Below are 17840 nucleotides of genomic sequence, written 5' to 3' on the forward strand. Positions count from 1 at the left end.
GACATAAATAAAAAATTAAAGGTAGTAAGAATTGTCTGAGAGTTTTATTTGAACCATTTCATTCTACCACACAGTCACAGTGTACACTAGATCCTCATTGTGTTATACTTGACAGCAACACAAAGTAGAAGATACAGTTACTAGAAATGTAGATGATTAAAATGCTGAATTACTGTAAAGCCGTGGTGATCCCGACACTCCACTTCAGGACAAAGCTTTAGTGGTTTTTGACATTTTTGCAAGTTTTCTTACAGACTAGATGCTTCAGATGTTAGAGGAGCAGAGCTTTAAATTACTTTTCACCACTTCACGCACTTGGCTGAATGAACCTAATTCCGCCACCAGAGGGAGCATGTGATGCCCACTAGACCCCTGGTTAAATGTGTGTCAGCTGAGGGAAACCAGCAGATGTGTAAAGTGCATACTGTAACTTTGCTAGTACTGTACACATGAAGTGAAAGGAGACAGAGTTCAGACTGAGGTGAGACAAGGTGTCGTCTATGAACTAAAATGTGAATTAATGCAGATTCATTCATTCATTCATTCATTATAAAAGCAAATGATATTGTAGCCTGTTGATCAGGCCTTCACTGACGTACTGGTCAGTTTGTATCAGCAGCAATCTGGACCCAGTAGCTATTGTAGTAGGCAGACACTTATAATTATCATTTACATATCAGCTATATTGTATTAATGTTTGCACTTTAATTATTCACCAAATAAGTACATGACGTGTAAGTTAGCTCATCAACTTTCCAGTTTTCTCTGCATGTTCTATATAAATCAACCAAACGGGAGGGGAAAAAAGAAAGTATTCCACTCATCAAATGTTTTTAAAAGGGAGAAGGCAGTGAAGGAGCCATTTTAGCATTATAGATGTGTCAGCTTAAATACTCCAAAGGTTTAAGGTAGATGATCAGTTTTAAGGTTTTCAGAAACTGTTACACAGTAAATATTCTCTCACATCACACTGAAGCCTCTTCTTGTGGATTAAACCTACTGGTCAATGTCTGACTATTAGTGGAGATCAGAACAGTTTCCAACTGATTTTAGGACACTATGGAGAGAATAGAATATTATAATCCTTCACATCCAGAGGACCTGGAGAGAGCACAGAGCAGCACCAGATATGTGCACTTACAGGTTCCTGCCACTGGGAGGCCCAAATACCCACCATGTCCAACAGTGGTTATGGAGTTCCTGATAACTCCTGGAATTTAAAGTAGCAAATGTCAAATAATCAAGTTCTTTGAATAATCATCTAGGAAAGTACATAATTATCAAAACTGTATGATTTACAGAACGTGTTGTTTCCTCTAATTTGTTGTATCCACTCATCAGCTGACACAAAATCTTTGCAAACACTGGGTAACACTAAAAGATTAAAAATGCTCTGCTATCTTGTGTCCAATTCTTTTATTATTCTCATGGAAAAAACAATATAATATTATTTAATGAATGAAGATATCTATTGTCTTTCAGTTTGTAACAAGTTTGTAGAAAATACTCTTTAACAAACACAATATTTCATCTTTATCCATTCATGGGTAATGAATGGATTTTAATTGCAAAATACACAATTCTATACAACCGACCGATTTACGTTTCAAACTCTTTTTTTGTCATCATGGTAAATTTGAATTAAAAAATGTAACTTTAAATATCTGAATTGAAAACAAGCCAACGTAAGTTAGAGTTTTACCTCCTTAGGTCTGTTTGTTAATCACAGATGAATGGATCAATGTGACACGCTGTAGAACAGTAGTTCTCCTGCATCACATGAACCCATGAACTGGTTCCCTTCATTAACTGCGTATGTCCCGTTCCAAGTGGGTTCTTTTCAATTGATTTCACAGGGAGAACTTTCACTGCACTAAGTGTTTACTATTACAACACCTTTTTCCCCACACACTTGAATTATCAGGGTTTCAGTCAGATTGGACCCATTACTTTAAGCTATTTCAACCATTTACCAAATTATTTCAACTGTTTATCTTTAACTTGAACTAACTATTTGAGCTGTTCGTGCATTGATTTTAGTTGGTTCGTTTAACTGTTTGAATTAATAGAAGTAATCACACAAGTCAAAGGATGAAAGCAATACACGGGCGGGGTGTTTACTGATTTAAAGAATGCATTTGATACTATTGACAACTGTTTGTCACTAGTAAATTACAAGATTATGAAATCTGTTTCGAGATGGTTAAGAAGTTCTTTTGAGAACAACAACATTATTTTAACATTATTAGTGATGTATCCACAGTATTACACTTCCTTCTGTTTTCAGATAAATCTAATGTTTTTTGTTCAGGGTTGATTTTAGAACAGCTACAGACATTGCTGTTTGTGAAATGGTAAAATGTAAGTGTGGTTTGATGAAAGTAAATTATTTCTGAATTGGAAATTCTAAGGAAATTGAATCTAAATTAAATGTATGATTTTTGATGATCAAAATAAGGATGATCAAATCAGAATGGTTATAGATGGAGTCCATACTGAAAGTTTTTGGGTGTTATAATGGACGACCAACTTACTCGGAAAACCACATACATTGTTTCACTTCATATTATATATTGTTCATTTATTCTTCCATAGTTTTGCTATGGCACAGAGGTTTGGGGCAACACATAGAAAACTAATATTAAACCCATGTATTATAGAAAAACAGCAATAAGCCTTATAAACAAGGTCAATGTAAAAGAACATACTAACAGACTGTTCATCAAATCACGTGTTGAAACATAAAGATTCAGTTGACGTAAAAAATATTGTTGGTTATATGTTAAGCCTACACACGCTGTTTATATTAATATTGAATGATGAGAATCATAGAAGGATGTGTAATCTCAAAAGTCCATCTGTCCACTGTGTGTATTTCTGTTTATGAAGGGAAAATGTGCAATTCTCTTGACAATGATTTAAAATGTTGCTTCAATATTATTTGATTCAAGATAGAAAATAATGACACAATATGAACTTATTGAGTAACATTTATGTTATGATGATGGCTATTGATTAATGAATGATTGATTTGTTTATGTGATTTGTGAAATGGAAAGAAATGTAATGTTGTAATTCATATGAAAGTGGCAGGTTGACATAACATTTTGCTTCTTCCTGCACCTTTTTCATTCATGGAATATGATTAAGAGTGTGAAATGGGGAAAAAAATGAAAGAAATCTAGCAAACCAAATATAAAACTAAATATTTGAGATGATTATTCAATATACTTTTAGATATCTACTTCAACTGTCTATCCATACTTTTTTAGCTAAGAAGGTTCAACTGCTTTCTTTTCTTTCAATCTTTATGGCGTCGTGTGACTTTAGGTGCTACCACAGACTCATGGCTGTCGGGGGTTAGTACTGTCTACGCTGTATAAAAACTATAGCGTACAAGCAGTACACCAGTTTTTAATCCTATTTTGATTATGATTTTACTCCTAAACACATATTTATTTGAATTTTTATAAAACTGTAATTCTTTTCATCCCCAGTATTAATCTGTTAAACGTACATCATTAAATTCTTTACACTCTGAAGAGTGTCCTTCTGTACGAGAACGAGGCTTTGTGTGTGTGTGTGTAACAGCAGATGTCACTAATGCGTCGAAACCGACCAATAGGGTCTGACCTCTCTGAGAGATACATGCTGTAAGCATTTATCAGAGATTGTAGGAGATTATGCTAAATCAGATTACTGTACCCCAACCTGCCTATTAAAAGCAAGGTCATTATGAGCTTAGCCTCGTGTAATGTCACTCGTTTTATGAAACGTACGAGATCATATTAGGTAATATTTGTGTTGCCATTTTGCCCCTTTTTCTAATCTGATTTCTCCTCTGATCTCTCGCTAATACTGTGAGATAGTGCTACTTACGGTCCACACTCCACTCAGTGGTGTGTGCGTGTCTGTCTGCCTGTTTCGTCTGTCAGCATATGAGCAGCCAGGGAAGGTGACTTTACTAAATCTCATACTCATGAAAAGCTTGGGAACAGTCTACTGTTTACAATCAAGTGCTGCCCTTCTGTCGACATGAGTGTCCTTAAGTTGTTTTTATCCAAATCATCGCATTTTTATTTTATTTTATTTTATTTTATGCTAGTCTATGTTATTGTTTTTTACTCTTTTCTTATATTTCGCATCGTCTTCTTTCAATGTTCAGCACTTTGGTAAACTGCGGTTGTTTTCAAGTGTGCTACAAATAAACTTGACTAAAATGTTTCTGATGTAAGCCAATTCATTTAATTTATACTGCATTTGAACACCGAGCAGACATTATTTGCAGCTATGTGAATTGGTACATTGTGACACACTCATACTTTTAAATAATTAGGGGTAAACACCATTACAGCCATTTTATTTGCAGAGTTTTAATTAGCTGATGGGTTTGTTATTATCTATAGTAAGTGATGAAGCCTATAAAAAGAATAAACTAATGTTTCTTATTGGAAAATAAATTAATGAGCTTTCCTCATTTTAGGGTAATTTGCTTCATAATGATCACATGGCTTATTCGATGTAAAATAACTAAATCAGTCAGCTCAGTTAGGCACAGATCGCACATGGAGGTGTGGACTGTTCTCTTTCTGCTCTAATGGCTGAATACAGAGAATAAGCTTTGTCCCCTGGGTGGTCTGAGTCCCCGCTAAAGAAGCTTCACAACACATGTATGCAGACAGGCAGGGGCGTATCCAGGGGCAACTAAATCTCAGCTGCATTAACCTGGGCAGATGAGTCCCGGTGGAAAGTCACACCCAGAACATTCAGCTCGTCCTGTATTTATTTGCCTCTGTTTTTTAAGTTGATTCAATAGAGGATGTGTAATTATGGCCTCTAAACCACGAAAATAATAAGTTAAAGTCAACAATAAGCGAAATGTTGGCCAGTGAGTTTTAGTGGGTTTACACTGTCTCACACACGCACGCACACTTCAACACGGTTCTGCACAGTTACTATGGTTAGTGCTCTTCTTATAGGTGCACTAATGTGTGGTTACAGAGCTGACCATCAAACAGCAGAGGACTGTTCATACAGGATAGCGGGCCAGCTTCCTCCTACATGTTTGAGCCTTACAGATCTGGCAGGAACACACACACGTTAGACTATATTGTTGGATAATAATGACATATGTCTTCTCATCTTATTTTTGACATCATTTCTTCCTCATCACATCATTCTGATAAAGGATTATGTTTAATTTCAAACAGTAAAATGGCATCTCATGTCCCATTTAAACTGTGAATGTGAAGAGACAACAGCAATAACAGATCTGGCACAAACAGTGCATCCCCAAATGCCGGGCCACAGTGGACAGTGCTCTCTTAGGAGCCGTCTTCAAACAAACCAGAGCTGATGCTGCTGCCGTCTTCCCCCATCGGACCAAGTCCACACACACTTTGTTGTCCCCGAGGACGCCAAAGTGTTCCATGTTGTCTCCAAGTAACGCCCTAAGCCGCTGGGCATTAACGCCTCCTCTGAGCAATCTACCTAGACTACTGGAGATAATGCCACTCATTTCTTAGCTTGAACTAGAGCTCAGAGACATGGGTTAGTAAAGGTCCAGAGAATATCAACAGAAACTTCAATTGTCAGCTTATATTGATACATTTTCTGGTGGCAGATTGATGACTGTCACTAATGGATCTGCATAAATTATTCATCATTGATAATCAAACTCATCATTGTAGGGGAAATGGTCTGCAGCTTTCTACTGATGGGTAGAGGTGGGAATTGCAGTATAACCAACAACACGATACACGATACATGGCCGTAACAATATTTTGTCCCACCCCTGCTGATGGGTGTGTTTGATGTTTTTTCTTCTGAATAATAATGATGATAATAATAAAACATTTTATTTATAGAGAGCTGTTAACAATGCTCAAAGACACTTTACACAGGTTAAAAACCGAAAGCAAATAACTGCAAAATATAAAATAAACATAATTAATCATACATTAAGAAACTGTTCTGAAGAGGTGGGTTTAAGTCCGGTTCTGAAGGTGGGCAGGTCAGTGCGGTCTGGGATGTGTTTGGGGAGAGAGTTCAAGAGGCAGGGGGCAGCTGTGGGGAAAGCTCTGTCATCCCAGGTCCGGTGCTTGGCCCTGAATGGAGGTGGCAGGAGGTCAGCCTCTGAGGAGCAGGTGGATTTTTGAGTGAGGAGAAGGACTTTGAATTGGATCCACAGTGGAACAGAGAGACAGTTAAATATTTCTCTGCATCAGAGAACAGTCGTCCATCTCCCTGAGCTTTTAGAGACATCATTAAAGTGATGGCAGATTCACAATAGTAATAATTAAAATATACAGTTGTTATAATGACAATAAACAATTGTTACTGTGATATTCAAATTCAAATTCTTTTAATAGAAATTTAAATCAGAATAAATTCTTGCAATTCTTTAATTTTCATTCTTCATGGTAAAACTACAAGTTCACGCATAGTCTCTAAAAGCATACATTACACTGTACACTGAGTGTATGTAACTTGGATTTAGATTTGGAATTAGCCGTGCATGGTGGCAGTGCAGTCACTTCTGTAGTTCATTTTTGGCTCAGTTTGAATTGCAAATGAGACAGTTATTTGCTTGTGGCGATGGTTGTGCTGAAATAAAAGTCCCATTTCCCTGGAGTTCTCCCACATGTTTAATGACAGACACAAAGGTCACAAAGTCACGTTGGGGCCATTTGCTGTGGGGTCCAAAAGTCTGAGGCATCTTCAAGGGAAAGTAGCCTCACATTGTACCACTGGATATAGAAATTAGTAGGAGGCCATGGGTCGACAATCGATCATCGGACTTTGTGAGTCAGGATGACGATATATTGCTGTATCTATATTTTGTTCCACCACCACTGATTTTTTTTTTTCTTGTAGGAATTTCCATCAGAATACATTCTTGCAATTATTTAATATTTTTTCTTCATAGTAAAACAACAAAAACACATTTAGTCTCTGAAAACACATTACTCTATCTATTCTAATCTGTCAGTTGGATTTAGATGTGTGTTTAGCCGTGCGTGACAGCAGGGAAGTACCTGCACTTCAGCAGTTAAATTTGTGGCTCAGTCTCATTTGGATTTCAAATGAGACAGCTATTTGCTTGTGGCGGTTGCTGTGCTCTACAACAATGTTTATACGACAGACACGCAAAGTCACTCGGGCCATTTGCTGTGGGGTCCAAACAAGTCTGAGACCACTTGATGGGAAAATAGTCTCAGTGTGCACCATCTATATGCATACTATTAAAGGTTCAGTGTGTAGTATTTAGTAACATCTAGTGATGAATTTGCATGTTACAGCTGAACACCCCTCACCTCACCCCCCCTTCCAAACATGAAAGAGAACCTGTGGTAGCCTTCAGTTGTCATAAAACCTCAAAAGGTCTTTAGTTTGTCCAGTTTCGGCTACTGTAAAAGAGAGGACCCGCTCCTGATGTAAACATGAAGTATTTAAATATAAAGGGCTCATTCTAGGGTGAAGAAAACGACAATTCATACAATTTTAATGAAACATGAGTGAAAACATCACTAGGATGTTGTTATACTCAATTTCTGCCAATAGATCCCTTTCACCTAAATCTTACACACAGAACCTTTAAGATACCAGGGTTACATGTATTTGTCATGAGTATACAGTGTGTGCACTGAGATAATATTGTACACTGCATATCCATCCCCATATCCCCAGTATGTTGTATCACCAGGAACCTGACGAACTGTGCATGTTTCAGAAGCAGTCCTGTGTGCCGACATGCCGTTCCTCTAACCCACTGTCAGGGACAACGGTCGTGTCTGTGGTTCTTGGTGTGAACTAGGTTCGGATCCGTGTCTGTGCAGGTGAGCGAGCTCCAGGTGCAGCTCTGACCAAAGATGGCAGTGTTTCCTGATGTGTCGAGTGGTCGCCGACCCTCCGCCGTGCGCTGTGACGCTGCGTAACGTGGGGTTTCCCAGACCTGAGTGCAGGGTTACCGCGCCCATCTCTGCTGTTTGATGGCTGGAGGAAGAAGCGACTGAGGTCCTGGCGTGAAGGGAGAGAAGCGAGGGACGACGACGGTGGGAAAGACGAGAAGGGATTTTTCTTTTTGCTTCGAGTTGGAGTTTGCGTCGACACGGAAGAACCACCTCAGACCGGACTCCGACGCCGCCTTTCTGGGTGAAACGCCGCCTCGTCTCTGCGCCTCTGTGCCGGTGTGTCTCCCCCCCTCGGCGGGTCAAAAACTGGGTTCGGGGAGTGCCTCTCCTCGGTAGCTGAACGAGCTAAATCTGAGCGCCTGGGCGGAGAGAGGAGAGACACGATTTCGCTGTTTCCAGTCAATGTGATATAAACAACGGACACCCTCGACTGAAAGCGGGTAAGGACGCGCGTTGCTGTTTGATTTCTTGCTGTAGAACGAGAAGTGTGTGCAGTGGGTTAGCCTGTCGAGCCAAGAGGAGGATGAGCGAAAGGGGTTAAACTGGGTTGAGAGGCTCCTCCGTTAGTTAGCCGCTGTTAGCCCGCTGCTAGCTAGTCGTTGCTGCCAAGAGAGTGGGTGTGGGCCAGTGTTGGAGAAACTAAACGCAATGCGTTTACCCAGCTGGGGTTTAACCAGAAACACATTGAAATAATGTATATGTACTGGTTCCATCCGGCAACCAGGTAGTTAGAGGCCAACGCTAATGTTACTTAGCCTTTAGTTGGTGACAGCTCGGTAGGTTAGCCAGCACCCTTCTCCTACGTCCGGGTATCTTTCTCCCTCTCACAAGAAACAAGCTGCCTGGGTTAAACAGCATCGGCTTTTATTTATCAGCAAATGTATCCCAATAGCATCTCAGTGGGCTTTTCAAATAATCCTCCAAATTAATCCAGATTAATAGCATTATTCTGGATCTGTAAATCGGCCCACATTTTTTCGCATCTGTGCTCCACAGATTGCAAATGATTTCCAGTTAAGCTAATTGCGTCTACATTTGCTTCTCTGTGTGTTGTCGACCAACCTCGGGCGACTTTATTAACGTGGTTAAATAGTCTCAACTTCTTTCGTTTACACAAGTCAAACAAAACCTCGAACCGAGATTTACTTCCACTCTTGTGGAAAAATCTGTAGCATCATGCATTTGTCAAGGAAGGGAATCTAAAAATGGCCACTTCACCAACAGAATCACCACCACCCCCACTAGTCTGTAGCCAGTCCACACAAGTTAGCCAGCAGTGGCCACAGCCTGCGCTCCGAGCCGCCTGGTATATGGCTGATCTGGGTGTGTGTATCCCGAACATGGCAGCCAGAACGATTTGCCTGTAACCCGAGTGAATGTGAACGGTGTTGTTGTTGTTGAGAGCCGCTTTTATGTAAAACTCGTGCATTGTCGCGCTGGTATTTGCCTTGCAAAGATATAAACGTAATGCGGAACCGCTCAGCTGTGTATACTAATGTGACAGACCGCGTTCAAACGGGCCAGTGGAGACAACAGTGTGTAGCTCAGTGAAATGAAACCACCATGGATTAAAGCTGTTGTATACCACAGCTACTGATGTGTGTTAACATTCCCACGTTTGGTCTGCAGAGTCAGCCATACACTGACTGGGATGTAAAGGAAGTGGCTAGCATGTTAGCGCAGGGTTTCCGTGGAATACACAACATGTACAAATAACAGAAATGTAATGCAAAGTGCCAACAGCTGTACGATCGCATGGGGGGGAAATGACAATAAGCGCCGATGTGGACGTGATAGCGACAATAGCCATTTTAGTTTCTCGGGTGTTACACTGTGAGTCGGTTCGCGTACACATAGTCCGGCCTTAATCTGAACTTCTCCTTTTAATGATGTGAAAACGAGATTGTCTAATTGGATTTTGACAATCTGTTTATCTCGATCACGGGTCTATTGGAGGGCAAGCTGCTAGCAGCTACACAAGCTGTGCCCCACCGTGCCGCGCTGCTCGGTAGTATTTCAAGCCTCCAGCCCGGTGTACGGACACTCTTTACCCCGCGTCGAGGCACCAAATCCCCGCCAAGCATTACAACAGAAGAGATGAGATTGAAGGTTTCTTTTTATTTAGTGGTAGGCGTTTCGAAAGATGGTTTAGCAGCGAACCAGGCGAGCTGTCGCAGGAAGCCGAGCCGAGCGCCTCCGCCACCTCCGAGGCAAGATATGTGGAGCCTGTCGCTCTGTCGAAGTTACTGATTTAACATCTAAAAAATTAATCTCTGGGAATAGCCGATTGCCAGTCGTTTCCGGAGAATTTCCCCGTTTCTCAAAAGAACTATTTGTATTTAGTGGCTCACAAAGATGAATTCATTTTGCCAGTGTGCCCCCTCCCTCCGCCTCCTCGAATGAATGGGTTCCTGTATTCAGGGCCCAAGCAGCTGCAATGAACAAGATGGCGTTCAAAGCCTTTTTCATCACCGCTTCTTCTCAGACTGAGAGAGACAGCTGCTGAGCATCGGATGGGTTCAGGCTTGGCAAAAAGCATTTCTTTGATTTCTCCCTGTCGTAAAAACGCACACAATGTATTTGTATTAAAACATTTTAAATCGGATGGTATTCCTTGTCGGATGAATGTAATGTGTGCACCTTGAATACAGGACAACATGGTGGGGAAGGGGTGTTGTACATCTTGACTATGAACCTGATTACCTGGAAACATGGCAACTATGATCAATGCTTGTATGGTTTATAAGAAATAAACATTTGACTAAGATTTTGATATACAACTTGATTTGAAGCATCTGTAATGAAGCATCAGGAAAACTTTTACTAGTTAAAATGTTATTGAACAGATTAACAGAAAGGTATCTTAATTTAAAATGCAATATTGACAGTTTTTGCCCAGGTTCTAGGTCTAGTGTTTTTTTCCCAACAGTTTGATCCCAAACTCGAAATACTAGTATCTCTTTCTCTTTTATCCTCTTTTTACTCACAGTAGCTACTGTCTTGGTTTCACTATCACTGTAATTTCACATTGTGCTGCTATTTGCCAAATAATTTCTTTGAGTGAACTGATCCAGCACTTTAGGTTTTTAGCCTAACTGCTTTAGATTTTGTATTCCACTGCATTTAGAATGCAGGACAGAGCTTGTTTAAAGTTTTATACTCTTTTGTTTGAGAACTATAACTCCAAGCTCACCCAACTACCTTCAGTCATCAAACTCGGCCTAAAACATTATTGGCAGATAATGTGATCTGGATGTGACCCACAATGTACTGACACTGTTACCCTGGTGGACCGTGAGGGCACGGCCAGCATGAAAAATAGTCTTGATGGCTATGCAATGATACAAGTAGAGTATGATGAGCCTGTCTGAAGGCAGTAATGTGTGTCTCTGGGTTTGCACTCAGCAGAGCTTGTCAGTAGGATGTGTGTCACCACCATATAATGACCATGTGTTTAAAACTCTTGTGTTTTTCTGTGCAGACTTCTGTTTTTGAATAGGGATTTTCATCTCATTCATGTATTTATTTATTTATTTTTAATCCGTGAGTGAGGGACATGGATGGGATTAAATTCTTAGTCTGTGGATTATATCTCTTTGGGATTATATGGCTTTGGTCAGTGATAGGGCTGATTTTTCTTCACCTCTGAAATGATCTGCCTTTAACTATATGCCCAGTATGAGTCTTTTAAAGGCAGAAAGGTGTTTGTGGCTATGCGAGTACTAGGGGTGGGCAATATAGCCTCAAAATTTTATCACAATATTTCAAGGAAATTTGCGATAAGATAACGATATGCATGACCATATAGAAGAAAAAATACTGAACATTTTAGCGCTGATTGCAGCTTGCAGGCAGCAGCATTTATAAGTGCAGACTAAATGAAGGACATTTTTCCTTCTTGCCCCGTTAGCACCAGGTGTCTGGTTGACCTGTTTGCAGCCATGACCTGTTTGCAGCCAAGACCTGTTTGCAGCCAAGACCTGTGTGCTGGCCTTTTCTTGTTCCAACAGCCGCTGGATCATCTTTTGTCTTTCTGTGACTAGTTTGAGCTGAGGTAGGCCTATTTCCACTTGGGCATCCCGGAGCACCCGCTGCCGCTTCCAGCTGTGAGCAAAGGCAGCCACAATCTTTTTTCCAACTCTCACTGCTCTCTCAATCCTGGGGACCTTCACACTCCTCTCTGAAGATAAAGAAAGACAGTTGGTCTCTCTCTCTGTCTCTCAAACACACCCTCTCTCCCCCTCACACACACACTAGGGTGGCCAGATGATCTTTTTAGCAGATCAGAGCTATAGGTGCTTGCGAACACATTTTAGGATATTCTTATCACAGATTCATCCCACAGTGGTGACTGCGCTTTCCATCAGGTTTAAAACAGGTTAAATCAACAATCAAGTATTCAAGATAGTCTAATCCGTGCAATAGACAAATGAAAGCACACCAAAAACACTCACAAAAGGAAAGGGACATTTTAATAACTAAAGGCAGGAATTATTGCCGATATGACCCATGACAATAATTGTTATGGGACTGCCTGCTATTTTAAATAGGCATAGGGCTGGGGGGTTAGGTTAGAGAGGAGTGTGATTTTTGAATCTGTTCTTACTTGATTTTTGGGGAAAAGAGACAGACATTTCTCATAAAAATAATTTACAAGTTTAGATTTTTTTAATAGGTAAATGAAACTTATCAATAGCAATGTGCAAACGATGGCCAAAGCATGAAAGTCTGGTCCAGTTATTGAAAGCGATGGCTTTGACAACATTGGCCCTGCTGTCTGTTGTCACACACTGTCCTCTTCCACAATTTAAGAAACTTCCTTAAACCACCTGCAATATTTTCTCCCGTGTGATCCTCGGGGAAGGAAACCTTTCTCAAGACAGCAGTTGTGCAGCTTCCAGTCGTGGTCGATGTAGTGCACGGTCAGGCTGATATATGGTTTTGTGGGTTAGGGTGGTTGGGGCAAAAACCGTCCGGGGTTGAGGCAAAAAACTCCACCAGTGATAATGCTAGTTTGTCGCAGCATGCTTCATAAATCACAGGCAAGGATATGTAACTGCTAACTAATAGCTGGTTATGAAGACTGTTTTCACTCCATCTCAGTTATTAGATGTTGTGGCTTCAGCTGTCCAGTCTTTATTGGCCTTTTTTGGTTTTTCGACATGGTTAATTTACACCATCAGTAAATCATGTATGGTCCTGTAAGTACCATAGTACCATTTAAGAAGATCTTATCAACTGTATGGCTGAAGGTAAACATAGTACCACCATATAGTTGATGTCTTGTTTGCTAGTTTAAATCCAGAACGTTCAAGGTTTTTATTTTATATTAGGACACTTTAGGTTTCCTCAGAGGTAGCACTCTTTTATTTATGTCCAACTTTATTATCACTAAAACATGTGGCCTGTAGCTAATTCAACCAACCCCACTCTGCCAACCTAGGGAAGTGGGCTGTCGATTGCTAAAAAACCTTTACATGATTGGTTTGATAAAACTTCCTCTGTTTGACCTGACTTGTTGTCAGTACATTGTCCAGCAGTGAGATGTTTTTGACAGTAAATGTACGTATCGAGGAACTCCATCTAGCTCTCCAGTGGTGTCACTGTTTGTATAATCTATTAACAATACTGGACAAAAATATTGGAATAAACGTAAACTGTGTTTCATTACAGTATAGTACTATGTCTGTGATAGTTTTATCCAATACCCAGACACATCACATGAAGCAGTGTGTTACCAAAGAAATCTGTCAACAGTCAATGTGCAGGGATGTGACAATAGCAAGTTGTAGAGAACATAGGATGTAAGTATAATGTAATGATGCCTTCAACACAGTAATGTATTTCATGTGCACATAGTTTTGAATATTTTTTGGATCAATAACAGTGTTGACACATTTGGATTTGGTAACTAATATTAAGCAAAAGTTAAGTTAAATGTTTGTAATTTTCTTTAGTCTCTGAATAAACAAAATGACAGCAATTCGTATAGAACCCCGAAAAAGTCCCGTTGGGCCCAGTGTCCTCTTTTTATTTTAAGTCTGACCTTATCCAAGCTTTCAGAGGCAGTAATACAAGAGGTGAAGTGCTTGTTACAAGGGATGTTAGGAGTGAGATTTCATTGTATTCCTTTTAAAAACAAAAAGGACAGGGACTTTTAAGGGAAACTGGTGGTATGTCATCCCACTGTAGTTTAAGTTGCTCAAAACTCAGTTTTCTGTTAAACCTCTGTTTGGTTCTTTATGTCATCATTTTAGTGCAAGTGCCGGAAAGAACACTCAGAACAGCATGTCTGCTAATGCCTGGTCCTTGACTTATCCATTATGTGCTTTTGAAGAAAGGCCATACTTATCCACATTGTTGTATTCATCATGTAGCTTATTCTTGTATCTTAATTTAAATGGAACATTAGTGGTGGCCTGTGCATTATGTCTTCCATTACTCTCCTCTTAGGTCTGGTGTATTGTGGTTAAGCAATCAAAATGCCCTATCCTCTTCACTATCTAAGCCTTCTACAGAACACAACTGAAATGGTTTCATCAGGGTGTGTTGCACATCCATGTGTAACTGAGGGGCCAAGTATTGTCTAATCGTTGCTCTCTGCCGATCTAGTTGTGTTTTAAACAATACTTTGCTTACTAGATATGTAGGGAAGTTATTAAAAGATCTACCATCAGCTGATCTACCTGTATTCAGTAGCACCAATCACCAGTCCAGCTAGTTGTATACACACCACACACCACATACACACACACGGTTATCACCAGTTGCAGGTCTTCATGTCATTTATAACCCTAAATATCAGTGGAAGGCTGAGGCTCCAGTATCCTGTTTTCAGAATCAAATTTAGCGTATTCTCAAAGGTTTTCAAATATGGTGCTGGGTGCAAATGCCAGTACACTCACAACAACACAAGGCATTTCCTTCTACACAAGAACAAGGTGCAGTTTGAGTTGCAGTGAAAGGGTTGATGCTGGAAATAATCCCACAGAGTGAAACACCCAAAGAGTACTGTCAAAACAGGTACAAGTTGGACTAAAGGCAATTGTCAGAATAAATATCCAGAATAAACCTTGCTTGCCCCCACCTACTGTGATAGTTCCCAGATGTTTGATATTTCCAATGCTTTGCAGGTGGAAAAAAACAATCTTTGATCACATTTAAAGTAGAACCTCAAAATACAGGAACAAGATCATTATAGTTTGTTCCAATCACAGGAAACCTTGCTGAAACTATGGCAATAAATATTAAGTTAATATATTTGCCTTTAATGTCCATCTCTTTCATATATATGTACAGCTCCAAATATTCTGGCTAATTGTCCTTTCTTAGTTACTTGAAAGATGCACATGTGTTTACATTTTTGTGTTTTAATATTATCGATCAGAGAGTAACAAATACTGAGAACTGCAAAACTTAACACATAAATTGCAATAATGATATTGGACCTAGTTAGTAATAATTGAGGCTGGTAACAGCTATTTATAACAGCTCTGCTATTTGTCATTATTGTCTAATCGCAACCTTAATGTGCAGCTAATTGTGAGACGTGTTTATCAATTGCAATTGTATATTAGTCTAGTGAAGGAATGTGTCCGAAGTTTTGTGATACTTCTGAAAACACTGTGGTGACTGAAATCCAAAGCAGTTATATTTCACTTGTGGAATATGTGGCAGTTGAGATCTTTAATAGAGTATACTGCCGGCATTTCGGTGGATGCTACCTTGCCAATAAACCCACTATAAGAAAAGCATCTTCAGCACAAATGACTTGTAGCACAGACAACATGTGACCGCATGCATACTTTACTCATCGCATGTTACATTTTTTAATCGAAAACACAGACAATTCGTTCCTAAACCTTAACTCACCAGCAGACGTTGCATCAGGGGATGATTTAAAGCTCTGATAGTAGGACTGGGAGATATGGGGGAAAAAATCATATCACTAATATACATATAATTTATATAATATATAATATGTCGATATCGATTTAAAAATCGCGATATAAATCAAATCAGCACCACTGCGCTGGTCAACAAGAGACTGCTCCTGTGTTATCTAATCACTCACACGTAGAACTGATCTTTATAAAAAACGCTAAATTCATATTTATGTTCCTGGATAAATGGGGCATCGCTTCTTCTACAACAATGAAGTTAAAACACTGCGTTGTGTCATAATCTGTGGGAAGAACTTGCGTGTGTGTGTTAACTGATAATCACATTTAGTTATTAATTACTCCGGGTGGTTCTGGTCACTTTAACCCTGATGTCCTGACTGCGCTTCACGTTTCATCTCGTGTTATATAGCAGGTTTAAACATGTCTCATAAACTTTCGAGCAGTGGTCATCAACCTTTTCGAGCCCAAGATCACTTTCACAATTCCAAACGTAAGCCGAGATCTACCAGTTCTGCTACCTCAGCACAATGTTTTTATAGGCTTTGCCTTGAATATGGCCATAAATATGACTATTTCCTTGTATGAAAATATTCTATATCTTCCGCTAATATTTCACAATAAAAAAAAAACATTTAAAACAAAAGAATGGATTCGGGTCAACAGAAACGCAGGAGTGCTTTTATTTTGAAACGCATACAGAAAGTATTGCAACCATTTATATTTGTGACAAACTTTCATCAGATAGATATTAAAATTCAGGTGAAAGATACTTTTCTGTTTCTTCCGCTGTCAACCACAATGTTTAACTGTCTATGTCACTAATGTATTAACAACACGTTAACAAAGCACTCTAGCGTTTCACTTTCTGAATCCATTCATTTATTCTAACGGGGATTTGATTGTTATCCCAAGACCGGAAGATGCACGTCTTCATTTACAGTCATCGCAATACATGGGAGACATTCGTATCGCTAAAAACTGTTTGATTGTGCTAGATTGAATTGCGATAAATGGTATTTCATGTGCCATGCATTCACACTATGCATGGCTAGATATTTGGCCAATCAGATGGAGCCCTACTGCCCTAGATAATAAATTAAAGCAATTCATATTTTTCACATGCCTGCCCATGCTCTTTCCTTCATAGAGAAAAACTGCCTCCGTCCAATTTTGTGCCGCCACCGCCTCCTGACAAATTTCTAGTATATTGGAAAGTGCTGGTGATCATGTTTGTCTCCTGCTAAATTGATGTCTATAAGCAGTTGATTACTATAAAAGAATTGCATAGCTTTTCTCTCGCTCTTTCTCTTCTCTCTCTCTCTCAGCTGACATCTCTGACTCGCTACATTTTAATCATTGTTTTTTTTTTAAATGACGCCACAATATCAACAGTGATCGATACTTTTCTTAAATGAATAAAATCTCTCTTCAGAGCAGCGTGCACATTCATCAGCCTGTCCCTGTCTCTTCCTCTTACACTGACACACACACACACACCTCGACACACACAAAAACTGTTTCATCGGACACATGTAAACTCAGACTGGGTAAAAAAAACTGAAATTGTAAACTTATACGATGTATAGGGAGCCAGAGGAGACGGCGGGGCACGCTCGTCCCCCCATTCGGTTAGCAGAGCACAGTGTGCTAGATAGAGACACAGAAAGGAGCAGAACATTATAGACAGAGCTGGTAAAAACTGTGAAACATAACTTTTTTACGGTCCAAAAGACCCCAAATGATCACTGTCAAGAGACTTGGTGGAGCTGTGCATGGTTCCCTGGGTGTCTGCCCCGGACTTGGTGGCGCTTTGGCCGGGCTGTGTTAGAAGCGAACCCAAAGCAGAAAGACTTTAACGCGTATACTTAAGCATGTTTATTTGTCGCAAGTCATATTGTCATTTCCTACTGCATATCTTATTTATGATTGGGTACTTCTTTCATGTTATTGAAATTATTGGCATATAAAAGGAAATATCAAATTATGTTTGATAATGGACAGTTTTTAAGTCACAATACTTGAC

The 17840-nt window shown here is 39.7% G+C and overlaps 1 protein-coding gene across 1 annotated transcript in view; it reads left to right on the plus strand.

The window, feature by feature from the left end:
• The first annotated feature begins 7962 nt into the window (after nt 1-7962).
• Nucleotides 7963-17840, plus strand: part of LOC118110590 (guanine nucleotide-binding protein G(I)/G(S)/G(T) subunit beta-1) — a 35104-nt gene continuing 25226 nt past the window's right edge. Inside the window, exon 1 of the mRNA XM_035158502.2 lies at nt 7963-8353. The gene's annotated coding sequence lies outside the window, so the exon portion shown is untranslated. The remainder of the gene's footprint in view (nt 8354-17840) is intronic.

The sequence above is a fragment of the Hippoglossus stenolepis genome, chromosome 6, assembly GCF_022539355.2.
Source record: "Hippoglossus stenolepis isolate QCI-W04-F060 chromosome 6, HSTE1.2, whole genome shotgun sequence".
Lineage (NCBI taxonomy): Eukaryota > Metazoa > Chordata > Actinopteri > Pleuronectiformes > Pleuronectidae > Hippoglossus > Hippoglossus stenolepis.